Source organism: Rhinopithecus roxellana, chromosome 12 (genome assembly GCF_007565055.1).
Source record: "Rhinopithecus roxellana isolate Shanxi Qingling chromosome 12, ASM756505v1, whole genome shotgun sequence".
Lineage (NCBI taxonomy): Eukaryota > Metazoa > Chordata > Mammalia > Primates > Cercopithecidae > Rhinopithecus > Rhinopithecus roxellana.
In genome coordinates, this window is record NC_044560.1 from 4,136,639 (window position 1) to 4,152,761 (window position 16,123).

The 16,123-nt window shown below is 53.1% G+C and overlaps 1 protein-coding gene across 1 annotated transcript in view; it reads left to right on the plus strand.

The window, feature by feature from the left end:
* The window catches only part of CASZ1 (castor zinc finger 1), a 166,970-nt gene that overhangs the window by 23,568 nt on the left and 127,279 nt on the right, over positions 1-16,123 (plus strand). The window contains exon 2 of the mRNA XM_030941700.1: positions 12,118-12,274. The gene's annotated coding sequence lies outside the window, so the exon portion shown is untranslated. The remainder of the gene's footprint in view (positions 1-12,117; positions 12,275-16,123) is intronic.

Consider the following 16,123-nt stretch of genomic DNA (forward strand, 5'->3'; position numbering starts at 1 on the left):
TCCTCCACCATGTGGTCATGAGGCCACCTGCTGTAATGGCAGGGGGAGGTCCCAGATTGGGCTTTAAGTCAGAAGCGAGGGTAAGGAGGTGGGAGGGAGCAGGCCAGGAGCAGCCCTTGCTGAGCCCGCCTATACAGCTCTTCATGCTCAAAGTAAAAGTGACCAATGTGGGATTCTGCCCTGGGAGAGAGTCTGTAAAGCAAACCTGTTCCTTTACAGTGTCTCTGCATTAGCTTAGGAGATGACAGCTTTAGGGAGGAGGCATGTGCCTGTCTGGCACTCAGGTGGACACCCTGCCCTTGCTCAACTGGCCAAGCTTCTGGAGTCACAGGAGAGCCCGCGTGCTCCCCAGTGAACAGGGACTTGGAGACACCCAGCGGCATCCATTCTTCACATGTGGCAGAGGCAGCTTCCTGGGGTCTTCCCTGTGGTAGAATATCCGGGGATGTGTCTACCCTTTCCAGGATGGCAGGACTAGGCCGAGAGCAGGGACACCCTGCTCCTGATCCTCAGCCCCCCACCAGAAACAAGGCTGAAAGAGGCCAGTCTGCTTCTTCCCCTGAAGCCGGGAAGTTTCTATGGGGGAAGGAGCAGAACTCTAGACCAATGGGGGCATGTGGCCAATGGTGGCAGCCTGGGTCTAGCCCTCTGTGGGTGCCTGGGACTGATGGATGTGTTCTTTCTCCCAGCTGTGATGTGGCCTGGGCAGACCCTTCTAATTTCAGTTTCTCTCTCCCTAGCTCCAGACTGCCTCTTCTTTCTCCCTCCCGTGCCCCTTCTCCTCCTTCTTCCAGGCAACCAGAGGTGTCTTAGGTTTCACAATAGCCCAAGCCTCCCTCTCCAGGTCTCCTCACCTTGTTCCTGCAGGCTCCCCCTGGGTGTCACATGGCTCCACCCTCTCACTGTTGCCTTGGCAGTCAGTGCCACTCCCGGTTTGTCTCTCTGTCCTTTGCTGAGATCAGGGCACAGACAGGAGTGGGGAGGTCCCTGGCGGACACCCAAGAGGGGCTCGTCAGCAGCAAACTGGGCTGGGATGGGACAAGAGACAACAGCGGCCAACTTCACGCCGGGTCCTCAGCCGGCATCCTCAGCATCAAGGCTTGAAGCGGGTTCCAGGGGTAGTCCTGGGTACCAGCATCCCCAGTTTTATTTCAGGAGTGTTCTTTTTCTCATATGTGTTGGGCAAAGATCAAGAAGTGGAATAGAAAATAAGGGGACAGAGAAAATCTGGAGGGTGATGGTTGGGCTGGCAAGGAGGAGGAGGAAGAGGAGGAGGAGGAGGAAGAGGAGGAGGAGGAGGAGAGAGGTGAAATTAATTCGTTAGAAAAACTTGTTTACTGGCTTTGCTTAGGCGCCTCCATTTTAAAAGTCTACGTTTACAATAAGTCGTTAATTAAAATACAAAATTAAGCAACAGCTATGTTTTTTTTTCCCTTACACTTTAATTGCATGATTTTTTGTGATGTAATTTCTGGAAACACCCAGCGTACCTCACAGGGCTGATTGTTTGATAAACTAGAAGCACCTGAAACCAACCCCAAAAAATAAATATATAAATCCAAGGGAAACTGAAGGTAGATTGGAAATGACACAGAACTGCAGACAGCGGGGAACCAAAAATCCATAATCACAATAATAATAATAAAAAAAAACTTCTAAGTAAGTGCATTTATCCTGCTGCCCCCCCCCCCCCCCCCCCCACCTCCCCAACCTGCCTGGAACCAGAACAATCTGTGCCTCTCAGGGGAAAAACAAGCTGCCATAGTAGCCAGACCAAGTGGGGCGGTTGCTGCCTGTCCCGCACCCCCAGGTTGGTGCTATGGAGAAAAAGCAGGCGCAACTAGGAACTTTCCCTGCCTCCATTTCTAGCTGGGCTCAGTACTTGCTGGGGCTTCTGCCTTCATCACTGACCTTACAGGAGAACTGTCTTTGTCCCCCTTGTTCTGAACCTAGATGCAATCCCAGGAGGAGATGCTTGGGAGCACTGACTGCCCCTCCTGGGAAAAGCACATCTCTCCTTGCACGTGCCATGGCAGACAGCGGGACCCAGGCTTGGGTTGCTGGCCCAGTGTTCCTCGTTATCCTGAGAGCACTGGCTCTTCTGGAAGGGAGTGGGAAAGGGTGATCCGAGGTAAAAGAGGCGTGGGTTGACTTTGCAGATGGCCCCCTGGCCTGTTGCCTTCTTAAGGTGTAGACCTAGATGATGATTGCAAAACTGCAGAGAAACCTGTCAGGAACTGACTGGGGGTGGGGCTAGGAGGAAGCTGGGTCCCACTGGTGGCCTGGCTGCAGGAAAATTGCAGGCCCAGCATCATCTGTGGGCTCGGGACTCCTAGGTGCAGGGCATCTGGGCAGTGGGAGCATGTAGGACAGAGGGGGCCTATGACAGCACTGCTGGCTCCTTTCACCACCCCGCAGCTAGGGGCCCAGTTGGCTGGCACCCCAGCAACCCCTTCCGTACACTCTGCTCCTGGGAAAAAAGGAATTACCTCCTTTTAGGTATTTTAAAAAATCTATTTTTTCTCCTTGATTGTAAGTTATGCTCGCGGTGCATTGAAAAATACAAAAAAAGTATAAAGAAAATAATTTAGGCCAGGTTCAATGGCTCACACCTGTACTCCCAGCACTTTGGGAGGCTGAAGCAGACAGATCACTTGAGCTCAGGAGTTCAAGAAACTCCTGGGTGACATGGCGAAACCCCTTCTCAGCAAAAAATACAGAAATTAGGTGGGCGTGATGGTACACATCTATAGTCTCAGCTACTTGGGAGGCTGAGGTAGGAGGATGGCTTGAGCCCAGGAGGTGGAGGCTGCAGTGCGCAGAGATCGTGCCATCGCACTCCAGCCTGAGTGACAGAGCCCAGCCCTGTCTCAAAAAAAAAAAAAAGAAAAGAAAAGAAAAAAAGAAAAAAGAGAAGAGAGAGAAAAGAAAATAATTAAAAAATGTGTTTGTGAGTTAGGGAGACAGAGATACCTGGTTGTAATCCCTGGTTTTGCCACCCAGCAGTATGACCTTGAGTAAGTTACTCAATGTTTCCAAACCTCAGTTTCCTCATCTGTCAAGTGGGAATACTGAGAGCATAGATCTTTCAGGCTGGTCCTTGATTTAGTGTAATGATCCATATATAAAATACTTAGCACTGAGCCTGGCACGTAGCACCCTTAAATATTATTTCTGGCCAGGTGCGGTGGCTCACTCCTGTAATCCCAGCACTTTGGGAGGCCAAGGTGGGCAGATCCCCTGAGGTCAGGAGTTTGAGATCAGCCTGGCCAACATGGCAAAACCCCGTCTCTACTAAAAATACAAAAATTAGCTGTGTGTTGTGGCATGTGCCTGTAATTGCAGCTACTCGGGAGGCTGAGGCAGGAGAATCCCTTGAACCCGGGAGGCAGAGGTTGCAGTGAGCCGAGATCACACGACTGCACTCTAGCCTGGGCAACAGAGCAAGACTCCATCTCCAAAAAAAAAAAAAAAAAAAATTAACTATTTCTCTTTCTGTTATTATCATTAATAATGACTATTCCCACTGTCTTGGGATAATAGACATTTAAATTTTTTACACTGGTGAGTTATCTATCTAAACCTGTGCTATCCAAGCCTCCAGCTTCTTTAAACTTTCATTCATTAAAGTAAAAGAAACTTGGAAATTCAGTTCCTCAATCACACTGTCCACATCTGGTGCTCAGTAGCCGCATGTGGCCAGTGGCTGCTGTGTGGGACAGCATCCTCCAGCACACAGCCACTGGAGTGTTTTCACCGAACCATCTCCCATTTTTCTAAGTGTCTCTTAAGGGCTGCATAGTGGTCCATAGCATGGCTGAATCACACTCTCTTACTGGCTTGAATTTTCTTTTCTTTTTAGAGACGGAGTCTTGCTCTGTCACACAGGCTGGAGTGTAGTGCAGTGATCTCGGCTCACTGCAACCTCTGCCTCCTGGATTCAAGTGATTCTCCTGCCTCAGTCTCCTGAGTAGCTGGGATTACAGGCGCCGCCACCACGCCCGGCTAATTTTTGTATTTTTAGAAGAGACGGGGTTTCACCATGTTGGACAGGCTAGTCTCGAACTCCTGGCCTCAAGTGATCCGCCCGCCTCTGCCTCTCAAAGTGCTGGGATTACAAGCGTGTGCTACCACGCCTATTTTGGCTTGAGTTGTCATTCCTGGGAAGTTGGTGCATCCTCTGGGCTCTGATTGGTCCCCAGGGGTTGCTGCCTCCTGACACCTGCCCTGTGGTGCTCTCTGATTGGTGCCTGGCAGTGAGAGATTCTGGGAGGAGCAAGCCCGGTCAGCTGATTGGCTGTCAGTGGTGATGCCAGGGCTCTGCCTCCCTTCCCTCACAGTGGGCTCTGGCTGGGCAGGAGGGGCCACTCCCCCCAGGACTCCAGTGCCCGCCCCCCAGGATGCCTCCTCCTCACTCTTCACCCCAGAAGGCTGGAGTCCAGGGAGAGGAGGGCCTTGGTTGAGGGAGTAAAAATGAACAATAGGCCAGGTGCAGTGGCTCATGTCTCTAATCCCAGCACTTTGGGAGGCTGAGCCCGTCAGATCACTTGAGGTCAGGAGTTCGAGACCAGCCTGGCCACCATGGTGAAAGCCCATCTTTACTAAAAATACAAAAATTAGCTAGGCATGGTGGTACACACCTATAATCCCAGCTACTTGGGAGGCTAAGGCAGGAGAATTTCTTGAAACCAGTAGGTGGAGGCTTCAGTGAGCCGAGATTGCACCCCTGCACTGCAACCTGGGTGACAGAGTGAGACTCTGTCTCAAAAACAAACAAACAAATGAACAATAATGACTCACCCTGCCCTGAGCAGAGGGTCCAAGATAAAACCCGGAGGCCCCTTGGGGAGCCCCCCGAGATCAGGGTGGCCTGCCTCATGGGAGGCACCATGGTGGAGGCTGGCCCAGCTCCCTGAATCCTGGGCAGGCCTCCCGCTCCTTGTGAGGGTCTTCCAGCTCCCGGAAGGCCCCTGACTCAGTCAAGACACTGGTGAGATTCCAGGGTGGAGTCTGGGGTCCCAGGTCTGGGGGCTGCTCCAGGAAGACTTGCAGTCACCTTGCAATGGTGGGTGACCCTCCTGTGACTAGGTTGGAGTGGGCATCGGGGGCTGGGCTGATACTAGGGTCGTGGCCCTCATCGTGGGCCGAGGGCTGTGGGCAAGGCCAGCGGGAGAAGTGATCCCTGGGGCAGTGGACAAGACAGAGACAGGGAGCTGCAACCGGACCTGCTGAGGTGGCCCTTTCTGCTCGCAGCGGTTCATAAAATATGGCTCAGATTTTCATTACGGGCTCTATCGATTATCTTCTGGGATGGATGAATTATAGAGAACATTAAATTTTTTTTAAAAAGCAAGTGAGAGAGGAAATATCTGAATGACTTTGGGTGGTCGATGGTAGAAAGGGCTGAGCCACCAAGCTTGGTCTCCAAGCAGGTGTGGACCAAATCTCTCGGGGCAGGCAGCCGCTGACTCCTCCAGCCCTCTGCTTCCCGGCCTCCCTGGGCCTGGCTTTGCAATAGGGGAGGCCTGTGCTCCCATCGCCCCCACCCTGTCCCCTCCAGGGATCTGCCTAGGATCTGGGAAGGCAGAAAATCAGGTTGTTTACAGGGCTATGACCTGGAAATAGGACCTGTCCCAGGCTTTGGGACTCCATTGCCGGGAGATGGGGCCTCAGCTCTGCTGTCTGCCCTCCAGGGACTTCCTGATTCTGCAGATGCCTGCCTGGGTAGAGGGAAGGGTCAGAGGACATCACTGATCTCCCGGGCCGGGACTGGGGCGGGAACTCATGAGGAATGCGGATGCTCGGGCCTCATCTCTTCCCTGCTCCTCGTTCCTTCTGTCAGCAATCACAGGCATGGAGGATGTCTGTTTTCCTTCTTAAGTTTGGGAAGAGCGAGTCTAGGTCCCACCACTCTGCCTCTAAGGTCAGTTCAGAAAGAGAAGCTCCTGAAAGCCCTTCCCTCCCTCGCTTTCTCCCCACCCACCTTGCTAAGCCGTATCGTGATGAGGTGTCAGGCAGCTGGGGTTAACTCGTGTACCAGTGTGTGACCTTGGCTGGGTCACATCCCTCTCTGGGTCCCAGTTCTTCAATCCTCCACTCTCCAGTTGAGAGAATCATCTACTTCGTTGCAGGTTATAGATATTAATTTGCAATGGTTATATGCATTAATATATTAAAATCCTGAGCACACAATGCTTAATAAACATGAACTATTAACATTTTCCTCTTCTACTCTGGCAGGGTTTAGAAACTTTTCTTTCTCTTTGTTTAGGCTTTGTGATTGATTTATCAAATGCTTGACAGCACCTACTTGGTGGTGCTGTGAAGTACCTACTCGCTACCCAGGTGTTACCACCGGCTTCACGTTCCGCCACCTTTCAGCCCAGCCAGAAACACCTGAGGCTTTGGTTGTGATGTCTGAGCCCTGTCTGTTGGCTCTAGGGGACTTACTTGGTTGAGGGTACTTTCCTCAGCATGTTACACGTAAGAAGCCATTTAATCCTCATGACGGTACGCAGAGGAACTATCATTATCCCCACTTTACTGATGGAGAAACTGAGGCACAGAAAGGTTAAAGTCGTTAGCCCAGAGCCACACAGCTTGTGAGTGGCAGAGCCTGGATTCCTACCTGAGCAGTCTGGCTCCACAGTGTGTGTGCTTAACCATGGCGGCAAGTTGCCCAGTGATCTGGCAGAGTGGCATATATGTGTGTGTGTGTGTGTGTGCGCATGCTCCTGTGTGTGTGCCTGTGTGCACGCGCTGAATGTGTGTTTTGCGACTGACTCCACTTTCTGACCCTCCACACGGTATTTGGCTCCTACAGATAGATTATCAGTGGCCCCTGCATTTTCTGGGGCCCTGTTCTAGGTGAAGCGTGTCTCCCCATCCCCCACACATCCCCTCACCCAAGCTTCACCTAGGCTGCTGTGAAAAGGTGGTGGTTTCCATGGATATCCGTCTCCCTCTGGCGACACGCCCTTTTTTGTATAACTCTGTTCCCTGGAGTTGATTGTTTCTGGCACACAGCTCTGTAAACTCATCCAACAATTAAAGGGGGGAGGGGTGGAACAGAAAGGAGACAGATAGTAACTGTGGGGTGAGTGATATGGAGGAAGGGCCTCTGGGGCGCGGGTCCCCTCCCTGTCCCCTGCTGGCAGCAGGACAGTGGACAGTACCTTAAGTGCAGAAAGGCGGCACAAACACCTGGCTGGGAGTTCTGAGCATGAAGAGCCCTCTGCACTTGAGCTGCATTCTTGCCCCATCTCTCTCTCCCTCAGAAATCGAAAGGGTCCCATGTTCAGGTCCAATGAGGCCGTCGCCAGAAGCCACCCAAAGCCGTGAGATGCCAGCCTGGACCGATTTGCATGTTGGCCTTCCTTGTTTTGGCTCATTGTGTGATGTGTCTGCCCTGTTTGTGTACCGTCGAATACCTGCTGTGTTGGGCGTACCCGTCGTGGGCCGTGTGAGATCACAGATGAAAAATGCAGCGAAAAACACTTTCGTGCCACAACACATCATGGAGGATTTTTGTATTAAGATGTGGATTTTTTTATTGTTTTTTTTTTTTTTTTTTTTTTTTTTTTCCCCTTTTCCATACAGCCCTGGAGTTGGGCAATGTGCGCGTCTGTGTTTTTGTTTTCACTCGGGTGGTTTATGAAATCTGCTCATTAGCACTCTGTCCTCTCCCCACCCCGGGCTGGTCTTCCACCGCATACCTTCTCAGATATAAATCATTCCCTACCACTTCCCAGTGTCTTCCCTCCTTTGGGGAGATGATGGGCACCTCCCCGTACCCACATGCCCCCAGGTGAAAATCAAGGGGTTCTCTGGCCCTGCTTCCCAATCCCGCTTCTCCGTGGCAGATGTTCACTGTGCGGGGAGCTTCCGATGTAGGGGAGGCAGCAGAAATCTCTGACCCATGCCCCCAAAGATAAAGCCCTTTTGCTTTCCCCTTATCTGGAGAGAAGAAACGGAAGTTGTCCTGTCTCAGCAGGACCTCCTGACTTAGCATGGCGGTGGTTTCCTTGTCCCCGTCCTGTCAGATGACAGGTTGCAATGAGTATGACCACAGCCCAGATCCCATTTGGAAGATGTGTTCAGGGCTTCCTCCTGCTCACCGAGTGTTACCACAGGCCTCACTTTACCCCCTTTTCAGCCTGGCCAGAAGCACCCGAGCCTTTCATTGTGATGTGTGAGCACTGCCTGGTGGCTCTGGGGGACTTGGTCCAGACCTGTTTTGAGGCCAGGAGAACTGAGATTCTGGAGGGGCAGTAGCATCAGTTGTGGGTGGCTGCTGAGATCACAGGGAGGGGAGGAGGATGACCTTTTAAGTGAGTTGGGCCTTGGAGCCTGTCAGCCCAGGCCTGGCTTTGGCACCTGCGCACGGTATGATCTTTGGCAAGTCACTTCGTGTCTCCATGCCCGCCCTCCCTAATCTATCCATGGGGACCATAACCATTTCTGCCTTTGTGTTGTAAAGATTTGGCCAGATCATGCGCATAGGGCACTTGGCACAGCGCTTGGCAGATAGAAGGCATCTGATTGGTTCATACCAAGAGTTCTCACTTTGGCCTATAGGCAGGGGGCAGAGGCCACTCATCAGTGTGCCCTGCCCTTACTCCCAGCCTGCCGCCTGGCACACAGTAGGCACGTAGTTCATTCTTATTGGAATTGGTTGGAGGGGATCAAGTAACTAAGGGGCTCCCTTGAACCTGAGAACTGTTAATTCACGGGGCTAATGGAGGAGGGGGAGAGAGCAAGGCACAGGTTGAGGCTCAGGGAGAGCTAAACAGAATGGGCACGAAAAGAGCCAACAGGGTTGGGCGCGGTGGCTCAAGCCTGTAATCCCAGCACTTTGAAAGGCTGAGGCAGGCCGATCACCTGAGGTTAGGAGTTCGAGACCAGTCTGGCTAATCTGGTAAAACACTGTCTCTTTAGTAGATACAAATACAAAAATTAGCTGGGTGCGGTGGCACTTGCCTATAGTCCCAGCCACTTGGAAGGCTGAGGCAGGAGAATTGCTTGAACCCAGGAGGTGGAGGTTGCAGTGAGCCGAGATTGCACCACTGTACTACAGCCTGGGTGACAGAGCGAGACTCCATCTCAAAAAAGAAAACAGCAAGTGGAGCGTTCTGTTGGAGAAGAGGGGCCAAGCTGCGCGGGGCTCATCTGACTCTGACATGAAGTCAGGGACTAGTTCAGTTCCACCAACACCTTTGCTGCCCACGGTCACCCAGCTGTTGTGCTAAATGCTGGAGACATGCAGATCATTAAGACCCGCTCTCTGCCCTTGAGGAGTTAAACGTCCAATGGTGGAGACAGACTTGTGAACAAATTACTTTAGTCCAGTGTGGATGTAAATGCTGTGGTGGAGGATGTAGGAGCAGCAGAGTCAGGGCACATGGGGCCACCCGGGGTAGATTCCAGAAGGTTACCTTGAAGAGACTTGGAAGAAGAGGGTCGTGGTGATTCTAGGCATGTCTAGAGTGCTTGTTAACACCCTTTCACACCCCTTGTCCATCCTCCGCGCAGCCTGCGAGGTAGGAGGGAAGACTGAGGCATCGTCTCCGTTTGGCTGGTGAGGAGAATGAACCTAGGGAGATTAGCAGGCTTGTCTAAGGGCCCATGGAGGAGGTTTCAGGGGGCACAACTGGGACTCGGACCCATGTGTCCTGGTTCTCAGCCCATTGTGAGTTCTGTAAGCGCACTCACTCAGCTTCTCACCTCTTCACTCTGGAGCCGCTGCTCAGAGAGACCCGGCCTCTGCGCTCTGCACTTTCTGACCAGGATCCATGGGCCCCGGGGCCTGGGCTGTGGGAGAGCCTCAGTCCATGGAAGGCCCCCAGGGCCTGTGCCCTGGTTTGGTAAGTGGGTCAGGCCACTTGGTTGGGGACAGTCTTGGAGCAAGGCCATGCCCTGGCAGGGTTGGAGGATGGCAGGAATGGGGAAGACTGTGGGGGAGAAGGAGGAGGAGGCCTGGCCACACCCTTCATTCAGTTGTTCTTGCTGCCACAGCTGAGAAGCACCCTCTGCCCTGAGCAGGCCCCTCTCTCCGATGGACGAAGCCCAACAAGGGTCCCACCAGGGCCTGGAACCCCCTTTCCTTCCGTAGCTGGAACACCCTCTGAGCCAAGGACGTGAAACACTGGAAGTGTTCACCGTTGGCCTGTGGTCAGACCCTGGTCTTGCCAGTGCCTTGCCTGGAGTTGGGGAGGTAGAAGTGTTTCCCTTGACCTTTTCTCTGAATGTACGTGTCTGTTTTACAAAGCTGGAAGAGGGGCGTGTTAGCCTCCTATGTAAGATGCTCGCGTTTAGGTGGGGTCGTTCTGATGGGATATTGGAGTGGAGACCCCCAGCAGATGGATGTTCTTGGAGTAGGGGTATAGGTAGTCCAAGGCATGCCTTCTTCCAGCCCAGGGGGATTTTGTGGGTGGATGAGCTGCCCAGGGCTTTGGGGGATTCTGGACTAACAGGCAGGGGAGTTTCAGAGCCCAGAGGAGTGAGTCTCCCAGTGGCCCTGAAGTTTCCATTAAAGTGTTTTTTCCTCTTTTTTAAAGAAAAAAATATTCCCAAACTGGAAAACAAAGGAAATCCACTTCCCCCAAATCACACGAAACTCACATTAGGGGCCTGGCGGGAATCCATGGAAACCAGGAAACCCGCTGTTAACCCTGTGTGGCGCCGAGGGGTGGGATGGGAGCTGGGCTGATCCAAGCCTTGGACTGTAGATACTGTCCACCCTGATAGCCTCCCCAAGGGAGCTGGTCTCGGTGGCATTGCCCCAGCCGAGGTGGGGCAGAGCTGATGCTGAAGCTGCCACCTTCCAAGAGCCAACTCCTCCTCGCACTCAGGTCCAACCTTGGGCAGCAGGAGGGGAGGGGTTTGTGCACTCCTGAGAGGCCTCCGGGGACTCCGAGGGCCGGGCCAAGTTGGAGAACCTGCAGGGCAGCTGCCCACACCATGCCACACTGCGGAGGCAGGGCCCAGCCCTCTCACACGTTTCAGGAACGCAGAGCTGCTGTAGCTGCTGCAATCTTCCCGCAAAGGGGGAAGGAAAGGGCCAGGATTTCAGTGGCAATCTTCCTGGTGCCAGCTCTGCAGGCAGGGTGGGCAGGAGAGCAGACCGAGCACCCCCTCTGGGTTGTCTGCACCCCATCCTCACATCCACGAGGCCGGGCTTCCAAGACTGGGAGGTTGTACGCTGAGATCGGGTTGTGTGTTTGTGTTTGCACGCACATGAGCTCCTTTTTTCTAAAAATGCTGAAAATATTTACAGGTTTGAAGTTGAAACGCAAACAGGAAAAGCCCTTTAAAAAGTGAGTGTAGTGGATATTCAAAACAGGAATCACCATAGAAACACCACAATATTTGTTTAAATTGACACAAAGGTTGCCGGTAGCAGGGCACCAACTTTCTTTGGCTACTTTTTTTTGTCCCAACACCTATTGCAGCTGAATCTCAGCAACCCCCTTTCAGGGTATGGGCCCACACCCTCTTTTCTTTTTATGAAATTGAGTCGCACAGTACCAGAATGGAAGTGGGGAAGGAAAGCCAGAAGAAATTAAATGCACCATCCTGGGTCGCTGCAGAGACACCTGTTGATTCCTTTTATAGAGACTCCCAGAAGGTCACCCAGGGGTCAGGGGAGCAGCTGGGAGCCAGCGCAGGGAAAGTCTGGAGGGAGCAGGTGATGGGGAGCCCAGGGTTGGTTTGGTTGCATGGGTTTGATCTGTTTCCGGTATTGGCTTGATCCATTTTCAGGCCTGACCTTTCACCCTGGGTGCCCAGGCTTGGGTGTGATCCTTCTGTGTTACCCGGGGAGGCACCTGATTGGCCTAGTATTGTTTCTACCTGTTTGCTTATTTTATTAGGTACGACAACTGCGTAGCAATTGGCTAATAATTGTGCGAAGAGTGCATTGGTTGCAGAGTCAGGCATGGTATGCGCCATGGCAATGCCATCTGCTGATTGGCAGGAATGAGAATCTCTTACCTTGTTGGCTGGTTACCACACAAGGTGTCGGAACCTTGCCCTCCATTGTACACCCCAAGTGTGGGGTGGGTTTGTGGGTGTCGCTTGTAGCCTAATCTTTTTTGTTTTCCCCTCTCGTTTTGGTAGGCAAACAGACCTTGCTGACTGAAGGCAAAGACTCCTCCATCCCACCCACCCTCCCAGCTGCCGCGGCCATTGACCCCTCCTTTACAAGCGGCTCCTGCAACTCCCCAGTGGCGCGTGTTGGAATGGACTTCGAACCCTGGCCTCTTGGGATGCAAAGGTAGCTGCTTCTGGTTCCCAAGATGCCACTAGGAAGTGTGGGGTGGCCAGTTTGGGGGTTGCTTCTTAGGGTACGGACTGTGTAGAGCCTAGACTCGCCTTTCCCAGTGGGTTCTGATCCCGATGGCGGGAGCTTAAGCACTATCAGTGAGAATGAAAAAAGTGTTGCATGGAGAAGAAAGCCCCGGCCCAGGAGCACAGCACCTGCAATTGGGCCTTGGCTTTGTCATCGACTCAATACTCACTCTCTGGATCTTGGTGTCCCCACCTGTGAAATAAAGAGGTTAGCACAACTGGCCTTTTAAGGATCTTCCCAGTGTTTCTATGGCATGACAATGAATGGTGCCAGCAGTGCCCAGGCTTTGCAGGCAAGGACCATTCTCTATCAGATGCCACTCCCAGATCTAAGCATTAGGTTGGAACTTCATCTTAGAAGGGCTGGACAGTAGTTCCAGCCTTTCTCCATCTCTGGAGCTGCTCTGCTCTGAGCTCGTGTGTGGTAGGAGCTGGCCTGGGGATGATTTATCAGGCTGTCTTCAGTGGTCCTCCAGCCCAAATAGGACCCTTCATAGAGGAGAAGCTGTAGGTGCCTTTTGACCCAGGCTTGGAAATAGCCCTTTGCATAAGGCAGGTCACTCATGCCAGGGAGGGGTAGTCTGTGGAGCTGGTACTGTCAGATATTTACCTGCAGGTATCAAACGTAGCAGTTCTTGGGGTGAGGGGTTGACACACAGTGGGTGACTCATTGCATGTTGGTCATTATTCAGTATTTTCTTGAGATCCCGAGGGAACCAGTCCAGAGGGATCGGGTGTTTGTGAAGTTCATGGGCAAGGTCTAGGGATGGAGGCGGAGGCTGAGGGCCTAGAGGATGTCTGGGGAGGGCAGGGCTGGGGGCTGCTGTTCCTGTGTGTGCCAGCCTGGAGCCTGTGTCCCTGGCTCACCTGCCTGCGCTCCTCCTCCCCATGGTCGCCCTGGGCAGGTGTGTCCTGCCCCTCCCTCTGGGGCTGGGCTCAGCAGCCCTGGACTTCGAACTTGCAGGGAGGAAGCGCTTGCAGAGATGGGTGTCTTGGTGCACACTGGGATTTGGTAGGTCCTTGAAGCCGCAGACCTGCCTGAATCCAGGCCATGCCTCCTCGGGGAACTAGCTCTGGACACAGCCCAGAGATTTGCAAATCAGATGCAAAAGTGGCCTTTGGTCGCTGTGGTGGGGCAACTGTGTGGCTGCGACTCTTCTTCCTGGTGTGCAGAATGTGATCATGCTCCTGAAGTTGGTCCGTCGTACTTAGGATGTGCTACCGTTGTGCCCTGGATAGCACCAGGGCTGTTTAGACTGTCACCTGGAAAAGGCCGTGGGGGAGTTTCGTGGCACTGAAGTCTTCCGGGTTTGCTCTGCCACCTTCCCGGGCTGTTCTTAAGAGACTCTGCTTCCTCTGATGATCATGAGTCTTGGGATGCAGGCCCAAATGTATCCAAGCCTCAGGGTGGTCTTGCCTGGCCCTGCCCCGTGCCCTGCCCACGAAGAGGCTGTGAGTGCCTGCGGAGCCCCCTCCCCTCTGAGAGGGTAATGTTTGCCTCCTCTGTTCTCAGTGGCGGGCTTTTTGTTTTCTTCTTTGCCTGGGCAAAACACACCCATTCGCTTTTTCCTTTCTGAAGTTTCCACTCTCTGTTGACTCCCAGGGGTCATATGCCAGCTGGGATTTGTGCCTGGCATGGGGCATGGGCTCCACAGGTCCGGTGGGATGCCTGCATCCTGGCATCGGCTGTCTTGGACTTGATAATGAAGCTTAGGAACTCCAAGGGCTCTGAGAGAGAGTATCATGGCCAAGTCCCTTCTCACTTAGCCCTTTCCAGTGACCAGGCTGGACTCCAGGCGGGGGCCTTCTGTGGCAGGAGTGACCCATGGTCTTAGAGCGGTCCTGCCTTACCCATGCGGACCAGGGGGCAAGCCTGTGTGCAGGTCTGATCTGCAGGCCTGGCCCTGTCTGGCTGATTCCCCCATCTCGGGCTCCTCTGCAAAAGAGCTGGTTGCATTTAGCCAGCAGTTACAGAGGGTCTGGGGCCAGGTGCAGTGGCTCACGCCTGTAATCCCAGCACTTCGGGAGGCTGAGGCAGGCAGATCACTTGAGGTCAAGAGTTCAAGACCAGCCTGGCCAACATTGCAAAACCCCATCTCTACTAAAAATACAAAAATTAGCCGGGTATGGTGGTGCATGCCTGTAATCCCAGCTACTTGGGAGGCTGAGGCAAGAGAATCACTTGAACCCGGAAGGTGGAGGTTGCAGTGAGCCAAGATTGTGCCCTGCATTCCAGCCTGGGCGATGGAGCAGGACTGTCTCCAAAAAAAAAGAGAAGAATGTCTGGGGTCTGCCAGTCACTCACCAGCAAACAGAGGTGACAAGACTGCCCCTGTTCTTATGGAGTCCGGTAGGGGAGGCAGCATGAAACAAACCCACAAAAACAAAAAAGGAAGATCCCAGCAGAGAATGGAAGTAGGAGGTGGTGATGGGAAGTGACTGCTTGGCACTCCTGGCAGGCTGCTCAGAGGTGGTTTCTCAAGGACGTGGTGACATTTAGCTGACATTGAAGGACAGGAAGTAGACAGATCAGTGAAGAGCAGGCAGAATATTCTAGAAAGAGAGAACAGCTAGCCTAACGGCCCTAAGGTAGGATGCCTTCAGTGCATTCAGTGACTGGAAGAAAAGGCCAAGTGACCAGGACATGGATGGGGTAGGTGTCAAGAGGTGCTGGGTTTTGTATGCCTGGGAAGAAGTTGGGATTTTATGCTTAGGTGATAGGAAGCCACTGGAGGGTTTTGAGCAAGAGGTAAAGTGATGTGATGGTTTTTTGGTTTTTGGTTTTTGTTTTTTTGAGATGGAATCTCACTCTGTCACCCAGGCTGGAATGCAGTGGCGCAATCTCGGCTCACTGCAACCTCTGCCTCCCGGGTTCAAGAGATTCTTCTGCTTCAGCCTCTCGAGTAGCTGGGATTATAGGTACGTGCCACCACGCCTGGCTACTTTTTGTATTTTTAGTAGAGACGGGGTTTCACCATGTTGGCCAAGCTGGTCTTGAACTCCTAACCTCAAGTGATCCACCCACCTCAGCCTCCCAAGGTGCTAGGATTACAGGCGTAAGCCACTGTGCCCAGCCAATGTTTGTTTTAAAAAGGTAGTTGGAGCTGCCAAGGGAAGAAACTGGGAGGCCAGAGGGGCAGGTGCTGCAGCCGATGGTGTGAGAGGATGGTGGCTGGGTGAGGAGGTGGACAGGCAGGGAAGGGGTCAGAGTCTGTGTGTGTGTAGAGGAAGAGTTAGCAGGACTCAATGGTGGAGTCAATGGGGCAAGGAAAAGAGAGGGCCCCAGGATGACTCCAGCATTCTGTGCCCCCCGATTTGTGGCTCTGTGTCTTTTCTTCTCTCTCCTGCCCCCTGAACACGACAGTACCAAGAACGACCCACGGCTTTGAGAGGGTTAACGAGGGTTAACGTCTCATGCATTAGGGGAGAAGCGCCATCTTGGAACCATGCTGGCTGCTGAGAAAGGCTTGTTTGAGTGGATCGGGCTCCTTGCGGAGGGAACTGCTTCTCTCCGGCACTGTTTTCAGGAGTGAGGCTGGGAGCAGGCCGAGACACACACTGTCCCTTCGGCCCTGGCTCTGCACTGAAGCCAGCTTTGTGTGTTTGCTCCCTGGGTTCTGTGCTGGGTCTCAGATTGGGTCTAAAAGTTGACCAAGTTTCTCTCTCTGTGGCTTTGAATGTGATCTGTGTGCTCAGGGCTGAGCTTCTGCACACCTTTTTCCACGTGCCGAGTCATATAGAGCCTCGTTGATGAGCTGTGAGGGCTGGCAGATGG